The sequence below is a fragment of the Ambystoma mexicanum genome, chromosome 10 (genome assembly GCF_040938575.1).
Source record: "Ambystoma mexicanum isolate Mex_15411 chromosome 10, UKY_AmexF1_1, whole genome shotgun sequence".
NCBI classification, from domain to species: Eukaryota; Metazoa; Chordata; class Amphibia; order Caudata; family Ambystomatidae; genus Ambystoma; species Ambystoma mexicanum.
In genome coordinates, this window is record NC_090932.1 from 1,326,638,277 (window position 1) to 1,326,665,068 (window position 26,792).

Genomic DNA, 26,792 nt, shown 5'->3' on the forward strand with positions numbered 1-26,792 from the left:
ACGAATTTTTGGCGAAGGAAAGCAATGAAGCTGCTGTTTTCACACGTGGCTGGATTTTTAACCAAATCGCAAATCGCGCTAAAATTTTCGAGTGCGAGAATCGTGATTACGGAGGAAGTATAAGGAGAAGGAAGTCGGCTCTAGGCTTATTGAAAAGGTGTGAGGTTCTAAGCTTTCAGCAGAAAGTTAAACCAAGTTCCTAGCCCAAACGGTTCCAGAGATACGGACGATTAAATAAAGGTAGTTTTTCGGATTTGAAATTTTAAAAGTTCAAAGCGACAGGTACAGCTTGCAGCTAGAAAATGACAGGTGACAGCTTTGCAAATGACAGGTGACAACTAGGAGGCAGTTCTACTTAGATTAAAATAGTTTGGATTATATTATTTTAACTAAGAGATTGGTTCTGCACAGTTCTGCTAGGTACTCACAATATATTTAGAAATAGGCCTCGCCACGGATCTGGTCAACAAGTTTTGGACTGGACTCCGGTTCAGCTCTCTGGTTCTGCGAACAGCGGTCTGGGTCAGCTCTGCTCTGCTGGTCTAGCCTCTCTGGATTCTGGATACTGCTCTGCTTTCTAAGTACTGCTACAGGTTCTGGAGATTGATGGATTTGAAGTCTGGATCTCTGGATGTTGTATGGTCCGGTAGCATGCTCCGCAGCAAATGGAATTGAATGTCCCTATCTGTCCTGACTGTCTGCTTTTATGTGTTTTGAAAGTGGGTGGAGAGGCTAGCTTTCTAGGCCCTACCCCTCTCCACTTGTCATTGGCCACTTCCTCCTCTTCCCCTTGATTGGGGGAATGAAATGAAGTGTCATCATGATGAGGTCTGTTTATGATACAGAGAACCCACCCCTGTCAACTTTACCCATAATCTATATCTGATACAAATACATACTTCCCCGATAGACAGTTGTTTGGCATTGCATACACACATCATGCATTTACTTATGGTAGACCCTGTTCCAATTCTGTCGTCTCTCGGAGTTTGGGTTCAAAAATGGCAACATATTTCACTTTTTGGTCGGGTTACCAATATTGGATTTGTCCCCGCATTTACACAAATGTTCGCAAAGCATGTGGGCATTAGGTGGTGGAGTGTCAGATTTTTAACATACATACATTTAGAGTAATATCCTCTTTTCCGCTAAAACCCCCCTGAACATACCACCAGGTCCTACCACGTCTTCAAATGTGCACAGAAAAATCACAAGAATAATGATATCACTTATAAAATTTTCACAAGTCCGCTCTATGAATGATCCATCTTTTTAGATTTATGTTCTGGCCCCAAAGGGGTGTGGTTTCCCCCAGCACAAGGTTGAATTTCTGGTTTTTTCCAGTTCTGCCAAGCCAGCTTGCTCTCACAGGCAGTGCTCCTCCCCTTTCCTTCCAGGAGGAAGCCACTTTTACGACCCCCATAATAAAACATTTGCCTGAGCCAGGAAAGGGCTTTGTTCAATTTCCTGCAGAGCCCAGGTAATTCAATCAGAGAAGTGTCATAATTTGATAGGCGATATGTAGGATATTTTAAGTTAGAACTGAATTAATCTGAGACAGTACCCTCTAGGATTCCAGAGGATTCCTCCAGTTGTTGCAGAGTGTGCCTGGGATGGCAACACTTTAGCTGATTTATATGTACCCACTTGTCTTCCCCCTCTGCCAAACCGCCTTTGGGGATGCGGATCTTGTAGGCCACAGGGGAGATCTTGTCTATAATCTCATAGGATCCCTTCCATGTAGGCAAACATTTTCGCTGCTTGGCCTGGTTCCTTTGGAAATTGTATAGATAGACCCGGTCCCCCACCTGATATTCCTTCCTGAAGGTTTTCAGGTCATAGTGGGTCTTCATACTCTCAGCTGACCTTTCTAGATTCCGCTGAGCATAGGCAAAAGCATGCTGAAGGTGTTTCCTTAAATTCTCCACATACTCATGAGTTGTGGAGGCATTTATCAACGTTTGCTCTTGGGTTCTGTAGAGCAAATGCTGAGGAAGCACCATCTTGCGTCCAGTCATCAACTCAAATGGTGACATTTTGGTTGCAGATGAAGGGGTAGATCTGATGGCCATTAGGACCAGAGGTAATTGGATATCCCAACTTGGCCCAGAATCTGCCACAAACGTCTTTAATATGCTCACAATGGTTCGGTTATATCTCTCTACTGCCCCAGAAGAAGCTGGCCTGTAAGCAATATGTAGCTTTCTCTTGACCCCCAGTATCTCCCACATCTTTGTCATTACTTCACTGGTGAAGTGGCTACCTCCGTCTGACTCAATCCTTTGAGGTAGACCAAAACGGGAAAAGATGTGGTTAATCATCAGGGCAGCTGCTGTTTCTGCTTTGCAATTCGGGGCTGGGAGACATTCCACCCACTTGGTAAACAAGCATGTAACGGTCAACATGTACTTGTTTCCTCTAGTCGAGCGAATCACAGGGCTTACAAAGTCGATTTGTAAATCTGACCATGGCAGTGTCATCCCCCTCTTTTGGAGAGGCGCCCGGTGTGTGAGGGATGTTGGCTGAAATTGTACACACACAAGACAACCCTTCAAGTATTGGTTGAGGTCCTGGCCCATGTGTGGCCAGTATGCAACCTCTCTTAAGATTTCCAGTGTTGTATGAAACCCCCTATGACCGGCGGTGGCCGCATCATGGGCGTGACTTAACATCAGGCTTCGGAATGAGGTAGGAACCACCCACTGATCGTGGCCAACTTTGGATTTCCTTACCAACAAACCGTCTTTGATTCGGAACATTTTTGGACATTTCATCAACACTCTTAGGTCCTCTTTCCCAATGTAATCGGTATCCGTCAGGGGAAAGTTCTCAGGGTCCTCAAGGTGTTGGTAAAACTTACCAATAATTGGATCCCCCTTCTGAGCTGTAATCAAATCAGCATCAGGGGTCTCCTTACTCCATTGTGCAATTGAAAGATCATTGTGAGCATTTGCCTGGGACCTAGTGATAGCAGTGACCTGGATTTCCCCCAACAGGGACTCAATCTCAATTAGATCCCCTTGGATGGCCCCGGTTTTGGCCAGCTGATCAGCTAAGTCATTTCCAGTTTTGTATGGTCCCTCTACTTTGGAATGACCCTTGATCTTTTTCCAATAGATGGTCATCTCATTCGAGGTGACCAGATCGTCAATGTTTTGGATCAACTTCCCATGTTTCAAGGGTTTGTTATTAGCACATAACATGCCTCTGGTTTTCCAATTAACCAGGTGCTCCACGAACCCGTTCCGGACATAATCCGAATCTGTGATTATGACCAGTTCGTGGAGTTGATGCTGGACAGCAGTGAGCATGGCCTGATGCACAGCCATCAATTCTGCCAACTGACTACTTCGGGGACCAATTTTGTATCCAGCAGAGGGTTCTGGAAACTCCTTCACCCATGCATTCCCTACGCCAGCCACCAGTTCTTTCTCCCCGTCGTTGTCAACATGGTAAGAGCATCCATCCACATAGACAGTGGGCATTCCCTCACACTTGTCTTCTTCAAAGACTTTGTGTGGGGAATTAAGGTATGCCTCTGTGTTGTCCTTGATTTTTAGACTTTCGTCCTCGAGACAGTTTCTCTGGCACAATCATGCAAGTCAGCCAGACCTTGCGCGAGGGGACTCTTCTTGTTTTGGCCATATCTGACCTCCACAGGAAAGCCTTGCATTGACAGAATCCAGGAAGTAATTCGGGAATTACTCACATTTCCGGCCCGGATTCTGTCACTTTGGAGATATTGCAGAGGCTGGTGTGGAGTCTCCACTATGATGTGTTCCCCATGGATAAACGGGCGGTAATTCTTCAATGCCCACACCGTTGCCAGGAGTGCCTTCTCACAATCGTTGAATTTTTCCTCCACAGAGGATAAAGTTTTGCTCGCATAGGAGATTACTTTATTGACCTTGTCATGCTTTTGGTATAATACTGCTGTCAAGCACGTATTAGAGAACCCCGTCTCCAGGAAGAACTCCTTGTTCCTGACAGGGTAAGCTAGGCAAGGCGCTTGTGAGAGGCTTCTTTTGAGTTTTTTTACCGCCTCGGCTTGTTCTGGACCCCATTCCCACTTGACCCCCCCCTTCAGGAGATGAATCAGGGGTCTGATGATCTCTGCGTAGCCCTCAATGAACTTTCTGCTGTAATTAGTCAGTCCAAGGAGGCTCCTTAGTTCCCGCAGAGTTGTGGGGTCTTTCAGTTTGTGAAGTGCTTTCTCTTTCTTTTCCTGGGGACAGAGACCCTGAGGAGTAATCTCATGCCCCAAGAAATTAACACGGGTTCTACACCACTGTGCTTTCTGAAAGGAAAGTTTTGCTCCGGCGGCCCTCAACTGGGTCAGAACATAACGGATCTTCGCTATGTGTTCCTCCACAGATGAACTTTTGATGAGGACATCATCTACATAAGCCAGGTTACCCCTCGCACCCAGGTCGGGCATGGCCTTATGTAGGAAAATGTTGAATTCATTGCCGGAGTTGAGGTATCCGAAGGGAGTCCGGGTCCATGTATACTGCTGGCCCCCAAAGGTAAAAGCCAGCTTGTATTGGTCCTCCCTACTGACCGGCACGGTCCAGTATCCATTGGTCAGGTCTATTGCAGTGAATACCTGTGACCCCTGAATCTGGGCCAGCCCTTGGTCAATGTAGGGAAGAGGCCATCGGGAAGTATGGACCCGTTTGTTGAGCTGCCTAAGGTCAGCGCAGAGTCTCCACTGGCCGTTTGGCTTTAATATTCCCAGCACCGGATTATTGAAGGTGCTGTGGACGGGACGGATTATTCCCCTGGACTCAAGGTTCCTAATTATTTCAGTAAGGGACTCCATTGATGCGAGAGGCAAGCGATATTGCTTCACAAACACTCGAGTCATGCCAGGGTCCGTGGGGATTGTTGTTGTGTGGATGTCGGTGCGACCACAGTCATATGAGTCTACCGCAAAGAGATCTTGGAAATCCAAGAAAACTTGTTTCAACTTTTGCTTTTGTTCCAGAGTCACACAGGCATCAGCTAGGTTGACTCTCTCTTCCACCATCTGCCCGAAGCCTGGAAAGACTTCTGGTTTGGCTATCTCAGCGGCCTCCTCCAGCTGGGTGGAGAAGTCCCTGGTCAGAGTGCTGATTTGGACTGGAGGCCTCAGGTGGGAAAGGCAACCCTCATGGACCTGGAAAATCACCTCATCCCTCCTGAAGTCACAAGTCACATCTTCCTTACCATAGGGGCAGGAAGTGTACACCAGGAAGTTCCCCCCATGCCGGGTAAAAATCCTGTCTGGTGTTGTATTGTCATCACTGTCACTGTCAAAACAGTCCTTGGGGATTGGTCCTAAGAGTTCATTTCCTAAGTCGATGGAAAAATGTCGGTCATCAACCGCCATTCCAATAATGGTGCCTGCGGCTAGAGTAATACTCTTTAAGTCGCTGTTATCCACCTCTATTGGAATGGTGTCATGTTCTATGTTAACTAATGGTGTTGGGTTTACCCCTAACCCTTGCTGTTGGAGAGAAGCGTTTAGATGTATGTAAGCATCAGGGTTTTTCAAATGTTGTCCTCTTTTAACTTTCACTTCCAGGGAGAATTGTCGGGTCCTTTCTGGGATGGTGACTGCCTCTTTAATCTGAATTTCAACTGCATAAGGTAGCAATTGAGCTGACCTAGATGCTTTTTCTGGATCATCAAAGCCCATGGGATTATCCGCTAATCGGGACCAAGCTTTGAAGTTTATTAGGTCCAAACTAATGGCAAAGCGATTGAGATTGTCACTGCCTAAGTAAAAAGCGGCAGTGACGTCTCGCACGACCCAACAATTGTGGACTATGCTCTTGTTGCCAATGGAGATTTTGAGCATACACCTGCTTGGCAGGAGATGTTTGGAATTAGGTGCTTCCAGGTCCATTTCCCATTTGTCTATCAGTTTGAATGTGGGAATGGCTGGATCTTTTGGGAGTTGGCGGAACATGGCTTCGCTGATGAAGCTCTTACCATTGTTCACGCACACTCGAGCGAGAACAGAGTCCTTCCCATCATTTAACTGAACAGGGATGAACAACTGCTCTCCAATTTGCTGAATATCAGCCAGGCTCTGAGCTGATTTCACATCTTTCTGGACTATAGGAGGAGGAGTTTCTGATTGTGGATTAGTATAGAATTTCAGAGTGTTTCCTTCCAGCGTGGAATACCACTTTAGACTGGAAGGAAGGTTGATTTTCAGAAATAGAGAGGACCCCCCATCACCAGTCTGTTGTCCTACTGCTATTACTGTCACGTCTGGAATTTGGTTATTCTGGAAGTGGAATTCTACTTGGTCAGATTTTTGTTCAACCATGTGGCATGTGCCGTTTAAACTAACATGGTTGACACTCTGTTTTAATTTTATGGGTCGGCTAGTCTGGGTCCAGAGGACCTTGTTTACGCAATCTATTAGGGGTGACAACCTTCTCAGGAGGTCATTCCCTAGTAAACAAGGGGTGCCCTCTGGAGTCACAACTATGACCGGGTGTTTCAACTTGTGTCGCCCAATTTTAATGTCCAAATCCAGTTCTGGAGTTGTCCAGGAAGTGAGGTGAGAGGAATTTGGTAATTCCCTCCCCTTCCTGCATTCAGTTCGTCAAAGGCCCTTCTGGACAGAAGGGTAGCTTGAGATCCCGTGTCCACCAGCGCTGAAATCGTACCCTGCCCCTGCACTTGTACCCGGGCATAATATCTTCCCTCCTTCTCCTCAAGGGGGCACAGATAATGCACATTTTTGGACAACTGGTGGGCTAACTTTCTGGTTTTGGACATTGCTAGAGAAGAAATTTGGGCAGAATTCTGTGGAGAGCCTTGGGAATCTGGAAGAAAAAGTTGGCAACTGGAGATCAGAGCCATTGTGGGTTCCCCTGGTTCCGGTTCTGGGCCGCCCCCCCTTTTTGGAGGCAGACATCAGGATGGGTTTGAACCAGGGGATTTTGATATTGTGGGTTCTGGGATGAGATGATGGGCGGCGGTAGCTCATTCTCCATATCTCCCCAGTCTGAATTGGCATCCCTTGGGACCCATTTTTCCTTGGGAGGAGTTCCCCCATCTCTGAAGGAGAAGGTCCTTTCCCCAGGATCCTCTGAGGATCCCTCTACCTCAAATTGGAAGACCTGTACCTCCTCCACAAAGTGGGTCTGTTTGATTCCTTTGTTTCTCCTACCCCCCCCCTGCTCCTTGGGAGGCAGGCTTTCAGGGGCAGGAGATTTTGTTTCCGGTTCCTGGTTTTCCAGGGGCTGTTAACAAGTTGGGAAGGAAGCTTCCTCCAAGGCTTTACACCCCCCTTCCCCTTGTGCCTCCTCCCTAGGAACCGGTGTGTCATCGGGGTGCTGCCCCCGTCATTGTTCTGGAGTACCAGGTCCAGAGTTTGGGGCATTCTGCGGTGGCACGCTCATCTGACGGTTCTGTTGAGCCCTCAGTATGTGACCCAGATCCCGTGCCATATTTTGGACCTGGCGCTCTAACTGGGAAACCCGCTCAGGCTGATACAGGGCTCTATTTTCTCCCCTGGGCTGATCCCGGGAAGGGTAGCTATCCCTTCTCTGGTAGTACCCCGGGTTGGGAAGATTTTGGTACCCCTCCACCCTTGGCCTCCCCTCTCCTGGATTAGGTTGCCTGGGCTCAGGGAATTGGGGAAAGGAGGATGGATGATTTTGAGGCTGGAAGTGGGGTGGATACCTGGGGAAAAAGTTCTGCCCAGGATTTGGAGAATTTCTGCCCTCCGGTGGGAAGTCAGGAGGGAAGTTCCCTGGGTTAGGTGCTTGGCTGGACCCCCCCTTGGGCTGGAGGAGTCCACACATAACCCAGGATGGGTCGATTTACCTTGTAACGGGGACTTACATAATTAGGAGAGCGAGGGACCCCATTTGTGGGGCTGCCTCCTTGGCTCCCTGTCTGTGACTGGCCCGAGGACCTTCTGGGCCTAGCATTATTAGGTGCAGGTAGGTTTTTAGGCCCCCCATCTCCAAATCCAAAACGGGGGCAACCTTTACCTCTGCCACCTTGGCAGCAGCAGGGGTGCTGTTGGTTTTGGGGTTTTTGGGCTGGTTTTTGTTTTCCACCGGTTTCTGCACCTCGTAGATGCGGGTGGCTTGTTCAATGACCCATTCTAAAGATCTTTTCTCATGAAAATCTCTCACAAGCTGGGTCATTATGTATTTGGGCAAGGCATGGAAAAAAGTATTAACAAATTCTCTGCTGTCTGTGCGCACCCTTCTGGTGGTCTGCGCAAAGGCACGTTTCAGTTCTTGCACGAATTCTTGTGGGGCCTGATCCTCCCCACATTGCAAATTGTAGGCTGCCTTGCGAGCCTCTTGAGGATTTCTGTGAACAGAAAAATGCTTCAAGATGGCCGCCTTATAGGTGGACCATCTTAAATGATTTTGGTCCTCCAGCCCCGCAAAGAAACTGGAGTATTCTGGTGAGAATGTCCATTTGACGTACTGGATGCAGCTACTGCTGTCCTTCAAATGGGAAGTCTCCATCATTTGCTCATAGAGCTCCAAGTGTTCCCATACAGATAACACTCCTTATTGCCTTTATTTGCTTCAATGGGTCCTTAAGCAAGGCCCTTTTTGCCTTATTGGCCTTTTTGGTTCTGGTAACCCTGGTCCATTCATCCTCTGACTCAGAGGCACTGCTCCCAGAGGTTCCTGTCTGATCTTCCAGGTTTTCCCGGATTCTGCGAGCCTGGCAATGGCTGGCAGAATGTGGGGACCTGGTCTCCTGTGTCCTGCGCCGTTCAGAGGAGTCTTCAGATTCCTCTTTGCTGCCAGGATTTGATGGGTACCCCCCCACTGACCTAACTGGGCAGAAGTTTTCAGGATGCCCTTAATGGGCCTATTCTCCTGGGGTTCCCCACTAAATTGCACTGTGCTTGGGTGCCCATACCCGGATGCCCGCCCATCCATTCCTGGGAGGTACTGGCCTATGAGCCCCATGTTTCTGGCTGGATAGTAATCTGCCATCCCTGTGGCCCGGTGCTCATGCGCGCCAGGGGACATGGGGGTGGCAGAGTCCAGGGACTGAGAGAGATAAAGGCCTCTGGTACTAGGGCTCCTGAGGTTATGCTCAGGAGTTTCCCTTTCCCAGCGAACCTGGTCTCTATCCGCCCCTGCTCCCTGTTGCAATGCAAGAGCCTGCGCCTTCAGTTCCTCAGTTAAGGCCTTACTAGACTCTATCAGTCTCTCCTGTATCGCTACCTGTTGTTGGAGCCTATCATTGTGCTGGCAGAGAACCTCATTCTCTCTCTGCGTTTCCTGATTAGTCCTGGAGTACTGGGCCAGTCTTTGCTGCAGGAGGGTTACCTCCTGAGCTGTGTCCCTATTGGCCTGCTCCTGTCTTGCCAGAGCCTCCTCCACCCTCCTGGTGTGATCTAGCAAGTCCTGGTGTTCTTTTTGGAGGTCACCCAGTCCCTGGTGGGCCAGGTGATTTTCTTCCATTTTTCTCCTTATGTGGCAGACTTCCTGGCCTAAGCTGTCCCTTTCCTGACCAAGAGCTTGAATTTGTGATGCCAGGTCGTCCCTTTGCCTTTGGAAGGCACCAGCTTTCTGGTACTCCTGATCAAACTCTGCCTGGGTATCCAGGTCTTTCAGGATCAGTTTACTGCTCTCCTCTTTCTCTCTGTCTAGTTGGATTTGCAGGGTGGCTACCTGCTCTGTGCATGCCCTGTTGAAATTGATCTGTTGCTCCAGCTTTTTCTGGCTCTGCAGTAGGGAGTCCAAACTGTCTTGGCGTTCCTTCTGCAAAGCCAGAATTCTAGTATCCTGGTCTGTCTTTTCCTGTTGCAGTATATCCATGTCCTCTTTTATTTTAATGATATACTGCCTACTATCATTTTCTGACTCCTGGCTCCCCTGCAGCCTCTGCTCAGAAGAGACCAGGTCAGATTGGACCTTCTCTAACGCCATCTGTCGCTTGTTCGCCAGATCTTGGCTTTCCGTACATTTATCCTGCATGTCTCCCATATATAGGTACAGGTATGCCGCTATCCTAACCATCTTGTCTTGTTCATCCTTAGCTTTAGGAGACATGTATAGTTCACTTAGGGCCACATGTAGGGGACCCTGATCTCCCCATATATCTGACCCTGTTTCTGTGACCTGTTGCGTGATGGCCTGCAACCAGACCATGCGGTCCTGGTGAGTCCACTCACCTCTCACAAATAACTTATGTAAGAAGTGCTCTCTGGCTATTTTCATGTCTACTAAGGTCCTCATTCTAGAGATTGGTCTCTGTCCTGACTTACAGAAATTAGTATTTTATTTTTGCAAAATAGACCTTTTTCTTGGAGCGTTCCTTTGAGGAGTGCTTTACAGCGTAACACAGCGTGGTGATCTGACCGGATATGTGTATCTGGTCAGCTGGCACACTGTATTAATCTGCACAAGTGATAGATCTAACCCAAACGTCCGGCCCGAGCCCCCAATTTGTAAGAGGATTCAATTCAACACTACAGCTAAGTCAATGCCTAGTCTGGGATACTGAATGGAAACCCTTATGGATATATCTTTACGTCCAGTTCATGCGTTCTGGATGACTACCCCTATATAACACCCCTCTCTTGGAATCCCCCTGACCCCACTGAGCCACAAAGTAGTTCTGTTTTGCAAGTTTAAACGGTTTATTTGATAATTTAAACCATATATATATATATATCACACTTTATAATAAATTAATAATTGAATCTCACACTTAATCTGAGCAGTAATCAATAATGGATAGTCTGGCACTAGCACACTTCTTTATAATCAATGATGAGTGGTTATAGGATGGATACGATATCAACAATACTTTGATGGTTTCAAATGGATGCAATGTGGAATGAAATGCAGTACAGAAATTAACTTGATAGGATTTCAGCAAAAGACAATGTAATCACTTTCTTGGACAATTCACCCCCCCCTTTTATGCACTGTAAGGAGATGAAGATGACACAGTTCTTAGGAATGCAATCAAATAGAATTCAGTTCAATACCCGCCCAGCAGCTTATACAACAGATAGGAGTTTTGAAACACAGGCAAAATGCTTTGAATATGGTGACAATGCAGTGAGAAATATGCTGAAAATGGTTTTAATTCCCTTTAGGAGGTTCAGGGTGAGTGAAATATACTTGGGATGAGTTCAGGCTCACTTTAGCAAGGATCTAAGAGTAACTAGCAGGTTAAACGAATTTTTGGCAAAGGAAAGCAATGAAGCTGCTGTTTTCACACGTGGCTGGATTTTTAACCAAATCGCAAATCGCGGTAAAATTTGCGAGTGCGAGAATCGTGATTACGGAGAAAGTATATAGGCTTTTTGAAAAGGTGAGATTCTAAGCTTTCAGAGGAAAGTTAAACCAAGTTCCTAGCCCAAACGGTTCCAGAGATACGGACGATTAAATAAAGGTAGTTTTTCGGATTTGAAATTTTAAAAGTTCAAAGCGACAGGTACAGCTTGCAGCTAGAAAATGACAGGTGACAGCTTTGCAAATGAAAGGTGACAACTAGGAGGCAGTTCTACTTAGATTAAAATAGTTTGGATTATATTATTTTAACTAAGAGATTGGTTCTGCACAGTTCTGCTAGGTACTCACAATATATTTAGAAATAGGCCTCGCCACGGATCTGGTCAACAGGTTTTGGACTGGACTCCGGTTCAGCTCTCTGGTTCTGCGAACAGCGGTCTGGGTCAGCTCTGCTCTGCTGGTCTAGCCTCTCTGGATTCTGGATACTGCTCTGCTTTCTAAGTACTGCTACAGGTTCTGGAGATTGATGGATTTGAAGTCTGGATCTCTGGATGTTGTATGGTCCGGCAGCATGCTCCGCAGCAAATGGAATTTAATGTCCCTATCTGTCCTGACTGTCTGCTTTTATGTGTTTTGAAAGTGGGTGGAGAGGCTAGCTTTCTAGGCCCTACCCCTCTCCACTTGTCATTGGCCACTTCCTCCTCTTCCCCTTGATTGGGGGAATGAAATGAAGTGTCATCATGATGAGGTCTGTTTATGATACAGAGAACCCACCCCTGTCAACTTTACCCATAATCTATATCTGATACAAATACATACTTCCCCGATAGACAGTTTTTTGGCATTGCATACACACATCATGCATTTACTGATGGTAGCCCCTGTTCCAATTCTGTCGTTTCTCGGAGCCTGGGTTCAAAAATGGCAACATATTTGACTTTTTGGTCGGGTTACCAATATTGGATTTGTCCCCGCATTTACACAAATGTTCGCAAAGCATGTGGGCATTAGGTGGTGGAGTGTCCGATTTTTAACATACATACATTTAGAGTAATATCCTCTTTTCCGCTAAAACCCCCCTGAACATACCACCGGGTCCTACCACGTCTTCAAATGTGCACAGAAAAATCACAAGAATAATGATATCACTTATAAAATGTTCACAAGTCCGCTCTATGAATGCGCCATCTTTTTAGATTTATGTTCTGGCCCCAAAGGGGTGTGGTTTCCCCCAGCACAAGGTTAAATTTCTGGTTTTTCCAGTTCTGCCAAGCCAGCTTGCTCTCACAGGCAGTGCTCCTCCCCTTTCCTTCCAGGAGGAAGCCACTTTTACGACCCCCATAATAAAACATTTGCCTGAGTCAGGACAGGGCTTTGTTCAATTTCCTGCAGAGCCCAGGTAATTCAATCAGAGAAGTGTCATATCCCTTTTGGTGGGAACAGCAAAAGGCAGCTAGGCCTGGGAACACAGCTGTTGTGCAAGTCTCAACTCCTGTCGGGGGTAGCTGGTGGGCAGAATTCAGTTTCATTAAGCCAGGTTTCAGATAAAATGTCACTTTTTGTTCCCCAGTTTAAGTCAAGACAATTTTTACATATACAGCTAGAATGCTGATTCTAAGTTCAAAACTATGACATTTCAACTGTGACAAACTATGTGACACTCAAAAGTAGGTCACTCGGTTAATTTTAACATTTTCGATTTTTGGTAGTTTTAAATCCAGTTTCAGTTAGGCTGCTGCAGACCTGCAGAGCTCAGCCAGTCTTGTTATGAACATTCAAGTCACTTCAGAATATAACTTTACATTGTATCCACCTCTCAGTAAGTCTTTCTTTGGCCTGCTTTGGGTTCATTTATTCAGTTTTACACAAAGGTCTGGTGGTTTTAAAACGCCGGCTTTCTGATAGTGGTGAGTACTGGTAATGCAACCATTTTTGGGATTTAAGAAAATGAATTCCCCACAGTTCTAGGTTGCTTTTGGCAATCAGCATTGCCATTCCCAATGGTTTCAGGCTACTGTGTGGGTAGTGCAATGGTGGTTTTAGGCAGTGCCCTTCTGTCCCCATAACATCGGCAAAAATGGATTTCCCTGGGCATTTTCTGGGAAGCTCTGGCCATCATGATGTTTTCAATGCCAGTACTGCACAGTTTTTGAGGTAGGGCTCGGATGCATGGGTAAAACATCCCACACATTTTACAATTTCAAAGACATAAATGTGGCAAATATTGTCGTCGCAAATACAAAAACAAAGGGAAATACTACACCAAATGCTGATTTGGTTTCCCTTGACCAGTTACAAATACAGGTCAAGTGAACAACCTCATGTCTTCAGTTAGACATAGTGTTAAAGGTAAGTCACCTAAAAATACATATTACAGAAAGAAAGAAAAAGAAAAGAAGAAGAAAAATATATCAATGATTATGATGCAATCATTGCCTACTTATGGAATGCAAACATAGATGTGCAGTACATTGCAGACAATTCTACTTCAATTGCATGATATGTCACAGCATACTTAACCAAAGCAGAAAAGACAGAGCTCCAAGACCTCTGGAATGACCAGTCATCAGATAAAACAGTGTCTCAGAAATCATACAGCTTGGGTATAAAAATGCTCTCCCATAGAGAATGTGAATCATATGAAGCAGCTGATCATTTAACTGGTACTGCATTGTATGGTAAATCTGAAAATATAGTATGGCTAAGTCTTGGTCCAGCTAAATCTAGAAAAAGACTTCTAAAAACATACAAAGATATAGAAACAATAGCCAAACATGATCCCAACAGCCAAGACATTTTAAAAAACAATTTATTGGACACATACTACCCAAACAGAAGTAATACTTTGGAAACCATGTGTCTATACCACATAGCCCAGAACTACACATACAAAAATAATATAAAACCTGATGAAAAAAAAGGTAAATACAGAGTGACAAACTGTGAAGGCAGCTTAGTTAAACTCACTAAACCAAATTTAATTAATCATATTAAATTGTCATTGAAGACTCCTCAACATAAAGAAATATATTACATGTCCTTGCTACAACTCTTTAAACCATGGAGAAAAGAAGAAGAAATACTAGAAAAGTATGACTCATATGAAGATGCTTTCAAAGCAAATGAAAGCACTATAACTGATGTAAACTTTACACAATACAAAACAATGTTGCACAATGAACAGCAACATGAAGAAGAACTCCAGGCCCAACTAGATAAAGACACTCCTGACGGTAGTCAACCTGCTGTAACAGGAAGCCAAGAACCACTTGGAGAACCACTAATAATAAATCAGGCAGAATTAGCTATGATAGAAGTAGAAAACACCATGTGTCAGTATGAAGATAAAGAACACTTAACTATACTACAATCAAAACTAAACAACGAACAACGTAGAATTTTTGAAGAAGTAACAAAACAAATTGCACATGGTGTACAACATGAAAACAAAGAATGTTCCTGCCATAATTATAAACCTATACTACTGTATGTCAGTGGTGAAGCTGGTTCTGGCAAACCATTCCTAATCAAAATCATCAGTAAATTCCTTCAACAATTGTCACTTTACACCGATTACTACTATTGCCAGTAGAACACCAGAACAAATTAGACTAATTCGACTATTACAAACTTTCTGCAGAAGCTGCAATGGAACTACGCAGAGTATTGAAACAAATGAAAATGCTACTAATAGATGAAGTGAGCATGGTCTCCAACCTAATGTTGGCTTTGATTCACCTCAGATTACAAGAAGTACTGAAAACAAACTATGAAGAGCTCTTTGCAGGAAAAAACATTATTGTTTTCGGAGATCTTCTTCAATTGACACCAGTAAAAGGTGAGCCTATGTTTAAAACATTAGGACACAAACTCTGCCGTAAAACTGTTGGCAGCATTGGAAATGTCAACCTTTGGCAACATTTCCAATACAGAGAATTAACAGAAAACATGCGCCAATCTGCAGATCACACTTATGCCAACATCTAAAAAAGTATCAGAGTTGGTATACTTTCTAAGGAAGCAGAAGCAATATTGAAAACCCGGCACATTCATGCACTTTATGGTGATAATGCATGTGCTACAGATGTTATGGAACAATTAGCCCACAAAAATGTCAATTGTATGGCCTTTATGCTAACTCTTGCAAGCTGTTTCAAATGCAATGAAATAATGTTAAGTAAAGAAATGCAACCAATAATGGAAATTAGCGCCACAGACAAACTAGATGTACATGGAATGACACTACCCATGTGTGACCAAGCCACAACAAGACTAAATAGTTTAGAAAAATCAATCTCAAACACAGCAGGCTTGGAAAAGATATTAAAATTATCCTTAAATTGCAGAGTAATGCTGAAACGTGACCTTGACGTGGACCAAGGACTAGTTAATGGAGCACTGGGTACAGTGGTTGGCTTTCAAACATACCCATGTGACAACAAAATTCAGTTTGTCAATGTTCTCTTTGACAAACTTTCAGAAGTAAAAAGAATAGGATGCTCAACAGCTCGATTCCTTCTCTTCAAAGACATATATGTACGCAGAGAACAATTTTCTCTAACTCTTGCATATGCAGTCACCATTCATAAATCACAAGGTCTTACCCTAGACAAAGCAATGATAGACATTGGTAACACAGTCTTTAAAGAAGGCATGAGCTACGTAGCATTATCACGCTTACGTACACTTGACGGTCTATTTCTAATCAACTTTGATGCTAGTAAAAAAAACGCTGATATTCCTTGCATTTTAGAATACAATAGACTTCGCTCACTATACACCCCCCATCTAAACACATATTCTGTTCCACAAAAAGTAAAACGTTATAAAAGAAAAATAAATCAAACAGAAATGCAACAGGATATCACTGCAGATCCTCCAAAGAGAGTAAAAGAAAGTAATACTTCATCAAGTACCACAAGCAAAAAAGAATCAATTACGGAAAGTAAACCAGGTACTTCTTCAAAGAAGGAAGACAAACTCCAAAAAAAGCAGTAAGATACAGAACTACCTGGTCCATTTAAACTCTCAAATATAGTTGGTGTAAGTTGCTACGCAAATGTAGCAATTAATATTCTATTTCAATTACCACCAATTGTTGACAACATTTACTTACACAGTACAGACCCATTGTGTTTGCAAATGTTAGTACTTCACAGAAACGCAACAAACAATCCTGACAACCCGTATAGTGTTCATGGAATAAGACAACAATTGTACTACTGTGCTGGAATGGTCAAATTCACTATAAACTCACAGGAAGATCCACAAGATTTCTAATGTACTTACTATTAGTACTGGAAAACAAAAACATACCTATAAATGAAATCTTCCAGATTTCATACATGTGGAAACATACATGCACTCTCTGCAACAATGTGACACAAGAACAAATCCCCAATGAACGCTTTGTGTATATATCAATACCTAATTGTGAATCCGTTCCATTTCAGCAACTTGTACAAAATGCAGACCATGGTAGATTATGTACGACATGCAATTCAGATAATCGCTCCACGTTAGTAATACAAACACATAGTAAATATGTAATACTAATGCTTCTACGTTACAATGCAGATGGTACCAAAAACAACTGCAAGCACACTGGATTCACACATGGTGAAATATCACTTGGTAGGAAAACCTTCACAACAATAGGTATAATCTACCACGCAGGAGCCACAACCAATTCAGGGCACTACACTGCATATATAAAAAAGAAATGTGGATGGTTTGAATGTAATGATAGTACCATTACTCTAAAGCAGAGATTACCAGCAAATCTTACAAACGCTTATTTAATGTTCTTAAAACCAAAATTTGATAACTAAACTGTACGTAAACCTTAAGTACATTTGTAGTAAAAAATATAAACTGTAACAATATTCCAAAAGCTATCTAACTGCCCAAAGATGCTACAACAACTAATCAGATAAATTAATACCACTCAAATAGAGAAAAAAACAGACAGTTAGAATACGCCAATTGGTATCTAACTGTCCCAAAATTTAGAAATATCCAAACAGATAAATCAATACCACGAAATTATATAAAACAATAAAGAGTTAGAATACGCCTATTGGTATCTAACTGCTCCAAAATTTTACAATATCCAAACAAATACCTAATATCTTACTGCTCCCAAAAACTGGAACAATCCAATGAATAAAGCATTAGCCAGAAACAACAAGTAAACACTGAAAACAAACAAACAAATAAACTGTAGCATAACATGAAAAGTTTTTTTTTTTAATCCAACATGGATTTCTTTTCTTCCACAGACCCAATGATTTTAGCAACAAACACAGAAACTGAGCAAATTGCACAGTACTCTGGTTTGTCATCTACTAAATATGAGGGTAAAAAAAAAGAAGAAAATGTTTATTGTACAATGTAATAAGTCTTTATAAAATACTAATACTAACATGCTATTTTCTTTTATCACAGAAATGAACAAGAAAAACATGCACTCCCGTTACTAAACCAAATGGTAAGTATAACATGATAAATACAACCATCGCAGCATATCACACCCATACTGGCTTATAACAATGTTCCTTATAAATTTGTTTTTGACCCAAAGTTATAATCCACTATGAGTGTGATATGCTGCGGTGCTTGTGGCCAGGGCATAGACTCTTGGGTGCATGGCATATGAGTGTGATATGCTGTGGTGGTTGTGGCCAGGGCATACAGTCTATACCCTGGCCACAACCACCGCAGCATATCACACCCATAGATTCAAGCATTGCAACCATTTTAATGTCCGCGGACACAAGGAAGTTCCAAAAACACATTCAACTTGCCAGATGACGATACGGACAGCGTCCTCAGGACACCCCCATTTTCTTTATGTACGAACATTTCAGGACACCGCTAGTGTTCTTAGAACACTTTCAGCTTGACAACGAACAATACAGACAACGTCTTCAAGACACCCCCTGGAAACATTCCAGGACCCCACGAGTCTTCTTAGAACACTTTCAACTTGACACCAAATCCATTCTGTTTATTTACGAACATTTCAGAACAGCCGTGTTGTCCGCAGACATATCGAACACAACAAATCAAGCACATAAAAAAATACAACATTGCACCTATCTCATACTCCCCCACCCTCCCCAAACACTCTTACACACCAACACACTCCACTAAATACAATTTTTAAACCAAGTTTCACCTCGCTGTCTGCGGTCGTCCGCGAATGCAAGATGTTGGGCGCCACCAAAAATCTGATGTGCTCCACGCCCCACGCCATCCAATCAGCGAACACGTCGGATGTCCGCGGACATCGCGCTAGCTGCTCAGCCAATCAGGACACTGTCCGCGGAGCGAACGGGAAGTCTGTCCGCAAAGCGAACGGAGATATCACTAATTTATTTGCCTTACATTTTGGTCATTTTAAAAAATACTACTGGGCAGATTTACACCAAATTTCCAAAAGCACGCTTTCGGGACCAAGCCCCCGCTCCTGCCGCAAATTTGGTGTAAATCCGTCCAGCGGTTTGGGCTGTAGGCGTGTGCACATTTTTTTCCCATTATGTCTATGGGAAAAAACAAAAGTTTTGGGACCCCCCCTATAACTTTGCCCCCCCTGGACCAAACCTCTCCAAACTTTGCAAAAAGATTTAGAGTGGGCCATATACTTTTTTTGCAACGTTTGGTGAGGATTCGTCCAGAGGCAGCGAAGTTATAAACCACCCAAAAAATGCTCTTCCTATAGAAACACCAATTTAACCATAACTACATGGACGCTACCACGTCCATGTAATATATATATATATATATATATATATATATATTCAGTCAAAAGAACTGTTAAAGGGACATCATGGTTACAAGTTAAATTGAAAAAAAACAAGAAATTTACCAGTTATGATAAGCTATGCAACCAAAAATCGTGCCACTGCCATGCACTTCACATGAAGTGCTATTATATGCCTAGAATGGCATTTTGGTGCAGCCAGTCTAGCTATTTCCTACTGTGGCTTGCCCTTTTTTTTATCTGTGATAACGTAAGATAAAGTAAGCAGGATAAGTGTTCATATGTTGCTAGACTGGCAATTAGGGACAGCCAATGTGGACATGCTTCCTTATTTTAGTATGATATTTTAAATGGCAAAGTTAACAGGAGAATGTCCTTAGGTTGGGATATTGCCATATTTGGGAGGGCCAGCCTGGGCTAGTTTTCTTAGAGTATCATTATTAACATGGTGTCACACTCACCTGTGTCCCTGCAGGAGTGATGGACGAGCCTCCCTTGACCTCGAGTCTTCACTTCCCCTGTTTCACCTGGAGGAATACCTGTCAAATACAAGGTGTACACTCAGACCTGAATTCACCCGATTCCCCTGGGCCCTTCCCTTCTCTTCACTGTGTGCTGTGATGTCCCCCTATGGGCTTACCTTGATCTTTAGTAGGGTGTGCAGTGCATCCTGCATTTGCAGGGGCGCAATTCACTCATGTGATTGGTGCCAATGTCTGTAGGCTGAGTTCAGATGCCAAACGCTGTTTTATGCCTTCACAGCAAGGCCCAGAGTTCAAGGCGCCAGTTTCTTCACTGGCCAGAAAGTTCTTCCCACAAGTGAACGTTGCGCTGAGAATGTTGAGTGTCCAAAATTGTCCGTATTGTCTTTGTTTGCCGGTATTTTTGTGGGTGAGTAGCGCTGCGTGTAGAAGCTAGCTGCTGGTAGGTTTGCGCAGCGCCTTCAATTCGAGCGAGCCTGGTAATGTCTCTCCCTTTCCCTTGCAGGAGAAATGATGTGGTATTAGCGCTTCGAGTCCTGTGGGATGTCTTAATCCACTCATCCAAGCCCTGCAACATCACTAGGCATTGCTGGCAGCAGAAACATCAGAATGGCCATTGGAAAGCATGGTGCTCGCTCAAAATGATCCAAAAATGCGAGTAAAAATCTGAAAGATAGGCTGCCATCCACTTTTGCCTATCTTAGTGAGCACAGGAGATCACTGGCCAAAACCACCATTGAGCTATCCACCAAGTAGCCTGAAGCCACTTGGAAATTGCAATGCTGATTGCCAAAAGAAACACACAGCTGTTGGGAGTCTGTTTTCTTGATTGTCAAAAATGTGCTAAAATCATGGCTCACAAAGCACCTAAAAGATCCAACCACTTTGTTGGGTGTTCCACATTACTCTACAGCAAGAATCCATATCAATACAATGTCAGCAAGAATCATATGTTCTCAGACCAAAGTCCCTATTTTAAAGATATTTGATGGAAAGACAGCTGTCAAAATGGGTGTAGACCGTTACTCGCCTCTGTCAAGTGCTTTCAATTTATAATTCTGACAGGAGAGCTGTGTTTCAGAAGTTAAATATGCCAAAGAAGAGAATTCCATCAAAATGCCATATAGAGTGCCACACATTGATTTAATGTGGAAAAAGACTTGATTTAGGATATGTTGCTTATTTTAAGTTTATAAATGTTATATTTTATCACAAGGAAGTATGTACAATTGATCAGAAAGTAACTTGATGCAGTTAAAACTTCAAGAGGCCTTCTGTCCATGAGAACCCTTCACACTTGGGCCTTCCCACCAACAGGAGAGGATGTTGCATGGACATGTTAATCAGAAGGGAGGAGATTCCTCTGCTGGCAGGAGGAAAGAGACAATAGAGTCTTTCAACTGAATAGAAAATGCTAATTTGGGTGCGACTGGTCAACAACTGCTCTGCCAGGAAGAAGGACTTGTGACCCTCTGAGTCAACCAGCTCTGGGGGCGAACCAGACTGGGATGTGGATTTAACATTGCACCAAATATATGTTTAAGGAAAATGCTTCTAAAATATTGTAACAAGCTGACAAAAATGTACAACTTTGAGATTGTGACAATGAAAAATTCACCCACAATTTAAGACTAAGCTGGACGCTGTGTGATGTTCTGAGACCAAACCCCGGAATTATTAATATCACAGCTGCAGTGTTGTTGCTATGAACCTAAGAACTTACAGTAATATGACCAGAGAGGAGCTGCATGCATGTATCAAATTTGGTGCAGAACCAATATTGGGAAACTCACCAAAAGCGCAAATAAGTTGTCATTTCGGAACTAAAGCTCGTAGGAACATGGGACTTGAACAGAGACATGCCTTAATTAATCTGTGATGTGTATATGTATTATGAACAAGTTGTGCACCTTGGAAATATGTTTGTTATGAAAAATTGATTTTCTAAGTAAAAGCAAAGGGGACTTTCTTCCCTAGAGGGTAAATGGTAGCATCATGATGACACCTCATGACACGCTGATCCTTTCTACAGTCAAAAGACAGAGAATCCTCTAACCTATCAAATCCTTTGGGGGGTTGGGCATAGAGAATCAGCCTACCCACCCCCTTTGGAAACACATAAGTAGGAACTGCTGAGACCCAGATAGGATACTCTTTTTTCCACTACTCACCAATTCCTGCAAAGCACTTTGTCAGACCAGATCCAGACAATATCCAGATAGAGACTCCAGACTCCAGATCTAGATCCAGAGACCAGAACTTAGAATCCAGACTCTAGAACCAAGCTCTAGAACCCTGAAGCAGAGGCCTAATTCACAAGCTGAACTCTTCTCAGCAGGCCTTCAGAATCTTTTGCAACCTGATTCTAACCCCTAAACTTCAACAGGGCTTAACCAAACCATTCAACAGCCTTGCTGAGCTGTGTTTCTTCTAGCTAAGAACCCTGTGCTAGAACCCAGATCCGGACCCAGAAAGCAGTGCTGTAATCCAAGACCCGTCAGATCCAGTTCAAGAGGCCGCAGACCGCCGAGCAGTGCTGAATGCAGAACCCAGAGGGCCGGAGACCTGTCCAGTGGCGAGAGTGAAGCCAAATCCCTTGACCAGATCTTTGACGAGGCCCATTCCATATCAAAGCCTAGGAGTGAGTATCTAGTCTAGAACTGTCCATAACCAAGCTTGTAGTTTAAGGTAATCCTCTTCCATCCATTTCAACCTGTCCAGAACTGCATTATAGAATCTTGTGTCCATCCTGTTGATTTCCAATCTGTAAAGCGCATCTGTCATTTCTGAAATCTTGATTTTATTTCTGCAATCATCTACCTTCACATAAACATCTGTAACTTTTGAACCCCACGTCCTAGAAGCAACATTTAACTGTCATTTTAAAGCTAAGATCCTAAGCCTTCCAATCCCAAAACATTCCATTTCATTTTAGTTTTTCTGTAATCGCGATTTACGCACACGGAAAAATTGCAGCGAATTGCAATTTGGCTCAATTTCATTTTCTGTCAAAATAGCTGCTCCTTGTTCTCAATTGCTGAAATTCGTTTTCAACTTGATAATCATTCATGAATCATTGCTAGTGTTGACCTGAGCCAATCTCAAGTAACTATCACTTATCCTGAATCTCTTTTAGTGAATTAAAATCAATTTAGCATATTTTCACTTTCACTGCAATCACATTTAAAAGTATTTTTGCCTGTTTTAAAAATATAACTGTTTCTCTAAGCTTGCTGGGGGGACCGGAATTGAACTGCATTCTTGATTGTATTCCTGAAACCTGTGTGCCCTCATTTCCATCTCTTCATATTGCATAGGGGGGAGTGAGTAGTCACAGGGGAAAAAGTGGCCATATTATCTTTTGATTGAAATCATATCAAGTTTATTTCTGTGTTGCATTCTTTCCCATTATTGCATTTCCTTGAACCATAAAAGTATTCACTGCTACCTTATCCTTCCTATTCCTACTCCTAAGTGATTAAAGAGAGTGTTCATTTTGTAATATTACCCATTATTGATAACCGTCCATATTCATAAGTGTGCTATTCAGATATAATTTGGTTCATAAAGTGTGATATACATATTGTTTAATTCTTCAAATAAATCTTTTAATTTTCAAAACAAACCTACTTCTTGGCTCAGTGAGGTCAGGGGGATTCAAAGAGAGGGGTGTTATATAACGGTTCATCATCCAGATTTCAAGAACTTTGACATAAAAATATATAAAAAAGGGCATCCCATCATTGGGAATCCCATCCTAAGCATTGACTTAGTTGGATTGCTGGATTGAAGTCACTTACAGTCCGGGTTCAGCGCTACTGGAGACGTGCAGGTTAGGTAAGTTTGCATGGAGGCTTTTGGTAAGTATGCACCGCATAGAGAGAGAGAGAGAGAGCGCAGTGAAATAAGTGTCTGCGTTATTGGAGCGAGCACAATGAATAATGTCTCTTCTTTCTTAGAGGGGTTGGTGCGCTCATGCAACTAACCTGGATTCCAGCGCCGCGGGAAGATTCGGTGAGTATGCACAGCGTTACTGATGTACGCATGTTAACGTTGTTCTTCTTTTTTCTTACAGGTTCCGGTGTATAAGTCCCCTCTTGACTGGAGATAGCTGTGGCGTGGAGTAAGAACCAGGTAAGCTGAAGCTGAATGATCCGGAGTGGGTAAGCAGAAGTAGGATGATCCGGAGCAGGTAAGCAGAAGCAGGATAATCCGGAGCAGGTAAGCAGAAGCAGGATGATCCGGAGCAGATAAGCAGAAACAGGATGATCCAGAGCAGGTAAGCAGAAGCAGGAAGATCCAGAGCAGGTAAGCAGAAACAGGATGATCCGGAGCAGGTAAGCAGATGCTGGTTGATCCAGAGCACGGCAAGTGTGTTGCTGATACAGCTCACAGTAAGCAACACAAAGCACTCGAAGAATCTTGGGTGTGGCTTTTATAGCCAGCCACATCCAAACACTAGAGAACTCATGAGTTATCATGCACTTCCTGTTTGGCAACAGGAAGTGGTAACCAGGAAGTTACTATGAACACTAGGAAGGAATGAAAGGAGGGATTTGTTATGGGTTCTTTGTGTGCCTATGCCAGGCCTGCCAAGCCTCCACCCAGCTTGCCCCAACTACCTGCCTGATACCCATGACAGTCTTCCCCCTCCAGACCCCTCTCAATGGTTTGTATGAGGGCTTTGGTTTCTCAGGATGGTCCAGATGGAATTTCTGCACCAATCGGGGGGCATGCACGTGCGTGCTGGGTTCCCATGATCTTTCCTGGGGTCCATACACCTTCCAGTCAATCAAATAATACACTGTCTTTCGTACTTGTTTGGAATCTAATCTGTTCTTGTTCTGGAATGTAGATTCTTTACTGCGGGCATTTCAATCTTTTCTGGTGGATCATAGACCGATGTTCTGGGGTTTCAACCATATATAGTAAAAAAGGGTGTTGCTTGGGTTGATGAATGTGTTGAGTTGTTGTAGGCATACTCTGCAATCCATAGAATTTCTGTCCAGCTTTGGCTTGTTTGGTGTAATAGACAGCACAAATACTGTTCCATGGTCTGTTTTGTGCGCTCGGTTTGGTTGTCCATTTGAGGGTGGTAAATAGACTCTTGCCAGGGCATAACATTTTTTCCAAAAACAAGATACAAATTGGCTGCCTCTGTCTGAAACGATTATGGTAGGGAATTCATGTAACTTGACGATTCAGTCTAGAAAAACCTGCGCCAGGGTCTGAGCTGAGGGAATACCTTTTAGAGCTATGAAATGGGCCATTTTGGAGAAGAGGTCCACTACTACGAGGATAGTATTATAACCTCAGTTAGGAGGTAGATCAGTGACGAAGTCCATTGATACTGTGTGCCAGGGCGCAGGCGGAATGGTGATTGGCTTAAGGAGGTCAGCTGGTTTTTGCCTGGATGTTTTGTATTGTGCACACACCTCACAGGTGCCTATGTAGGTGGCAATATCTTCTCGCCAAGTTGGCCACCAATAAGATTTGATTACTTTCTTCATGGTTTTGGCTATACCCGGATGGGCTTCTAACAGCGAGTCGTGGTAGCCTGATATCATTGCTTGTTGCAGATCCTTAGTCGGAACGTAGATGCGTTTTTGGTAGCATGGCAGTTTGTCTTGAATGGTGAACTGATCTCCCTTTGTGTCCCAAGACAGTAGGTCTTCTTCAGACATATTTTCTTTTATTGTTCCTGCAGAATATTTAACGGAGATGGGCCGATGCAGAGGCCGAGAATTGTATGGCTGGGTATGATCTCCACCGGGTTAGGGGCATTGTAGACTTCCTCTCCTGTGCCAAGGCGGGATAACGCATCCGCTTTCCTGTTCTTAACTCCGGGGCGATAGGTGATTACAAAGTCGTATTCCATTAAGGATAGGGCCCAACAGAGCTCCCTATGATATGATATGATATGGCATTTGTAACGCGCCTATACACAAGTGTTTCAAGGCGCAACGAGGCAGAGGGGGGGAACAAGGGGAGACAGACAAAGATCCTACTAGACCAGGTGTCATTCAGATCGCGCAAGTGCAAGCGTAGGGGGACTTGGAAAAGTGCAAGGGGAAGGGAGAGGGGAAAGTGCAGTACATGGTTAGTAGAATACAGGATAAATAATAGGGGTAGTTGGTGGCAAGTGCAAGGAAAGTGCAGTACATGGTTAGTAGAATACAAGACTGACGACTGAGCTTTTGCTGAGCGTAAGTATTGCAATTTCCGAAGATCTGTTATTATTGTCATGGTGTGTTTTGCTTCTAGTCAGACCCTCCAGCTTATTGCGATTTTGCGATCCCGCAAAATGCCGCGAAAACGGCCGTTTTGCGCAAAATGCCGCAAAAATGGCCGTTTTGTGCAAAAACAGCATCTTTTAAAAAAAAAAAAAAATCTTTTTTTTTTTTTTTTTTTTTTTTTTTAAGTAATCTGCAAAAATTACTGTTTTGAAAAAAAGAATCCTCAGGGTGCCAGGTGCTCAACTTTTTTTTTTTGTTTTTATTTACACAAGAAATGAAATCACTTGCGCCCCAAAAATTGCAGCCCAATCCACAAGGGACACATGAATGGGCACATTTTATATGCGCGCCCATTCAGATGGCCTTTTTCACCTCCTTGATCAAATAAAGTGGCGTTTCTGTCAATTTAAAAGCACATCCCGCATTTCCAAGCAAGATGCACTTTTAAATGTGCAGAAATTGTAGGCAACCCTACGCGCACGGGATGTGGGGCTGCCACTGCATGACAGGGTCTTTCCTGACCCTGTCATGCATTTCTTTTAAGGTATGAACCGCTGCTGAGTCGCTTGCATTTCTGTTCCTCAAACAGGATAAAAATGCATTTTTTGGGTCACATTTTACAGCGGCAGGCACCTAGAGTGCCTGTCCCTGTGAAAGGCGCTGGGAGCTTGCAGAACACTGTCGGGAGAGCGATTCTATTCAAAGTACTCCCCATTTTGATGACAAAAATCTATCGAATGTTACAATTTGACCAATTACGTGCAGTTCTATTCGATCGATTTTTATAAATACTGAACATGTGTTGCGGGGGTGTCACCCGCTCCCCTTGTTTAGTATTTTTGGTCTAGGGTGGTTGCAGAAGTGTTTTCCCCTTTTTCCTCAAAATTGGAGGCGGGGACAGAAGAAAAAGGAAAATAACGAAAAAAGGACCCTGCAGAGTCGGATCCGACCCGCGTTAGAGGGACGGATCCGACCCGCGTTAGAGGGACGGATCTGGCACCGCAGGGTTGCAGGGGAAGCTGCAGCGACCAAGCGGTTAAGTAGGGGAGGGGGTCGGTGGTGGTGAAAGGTACAT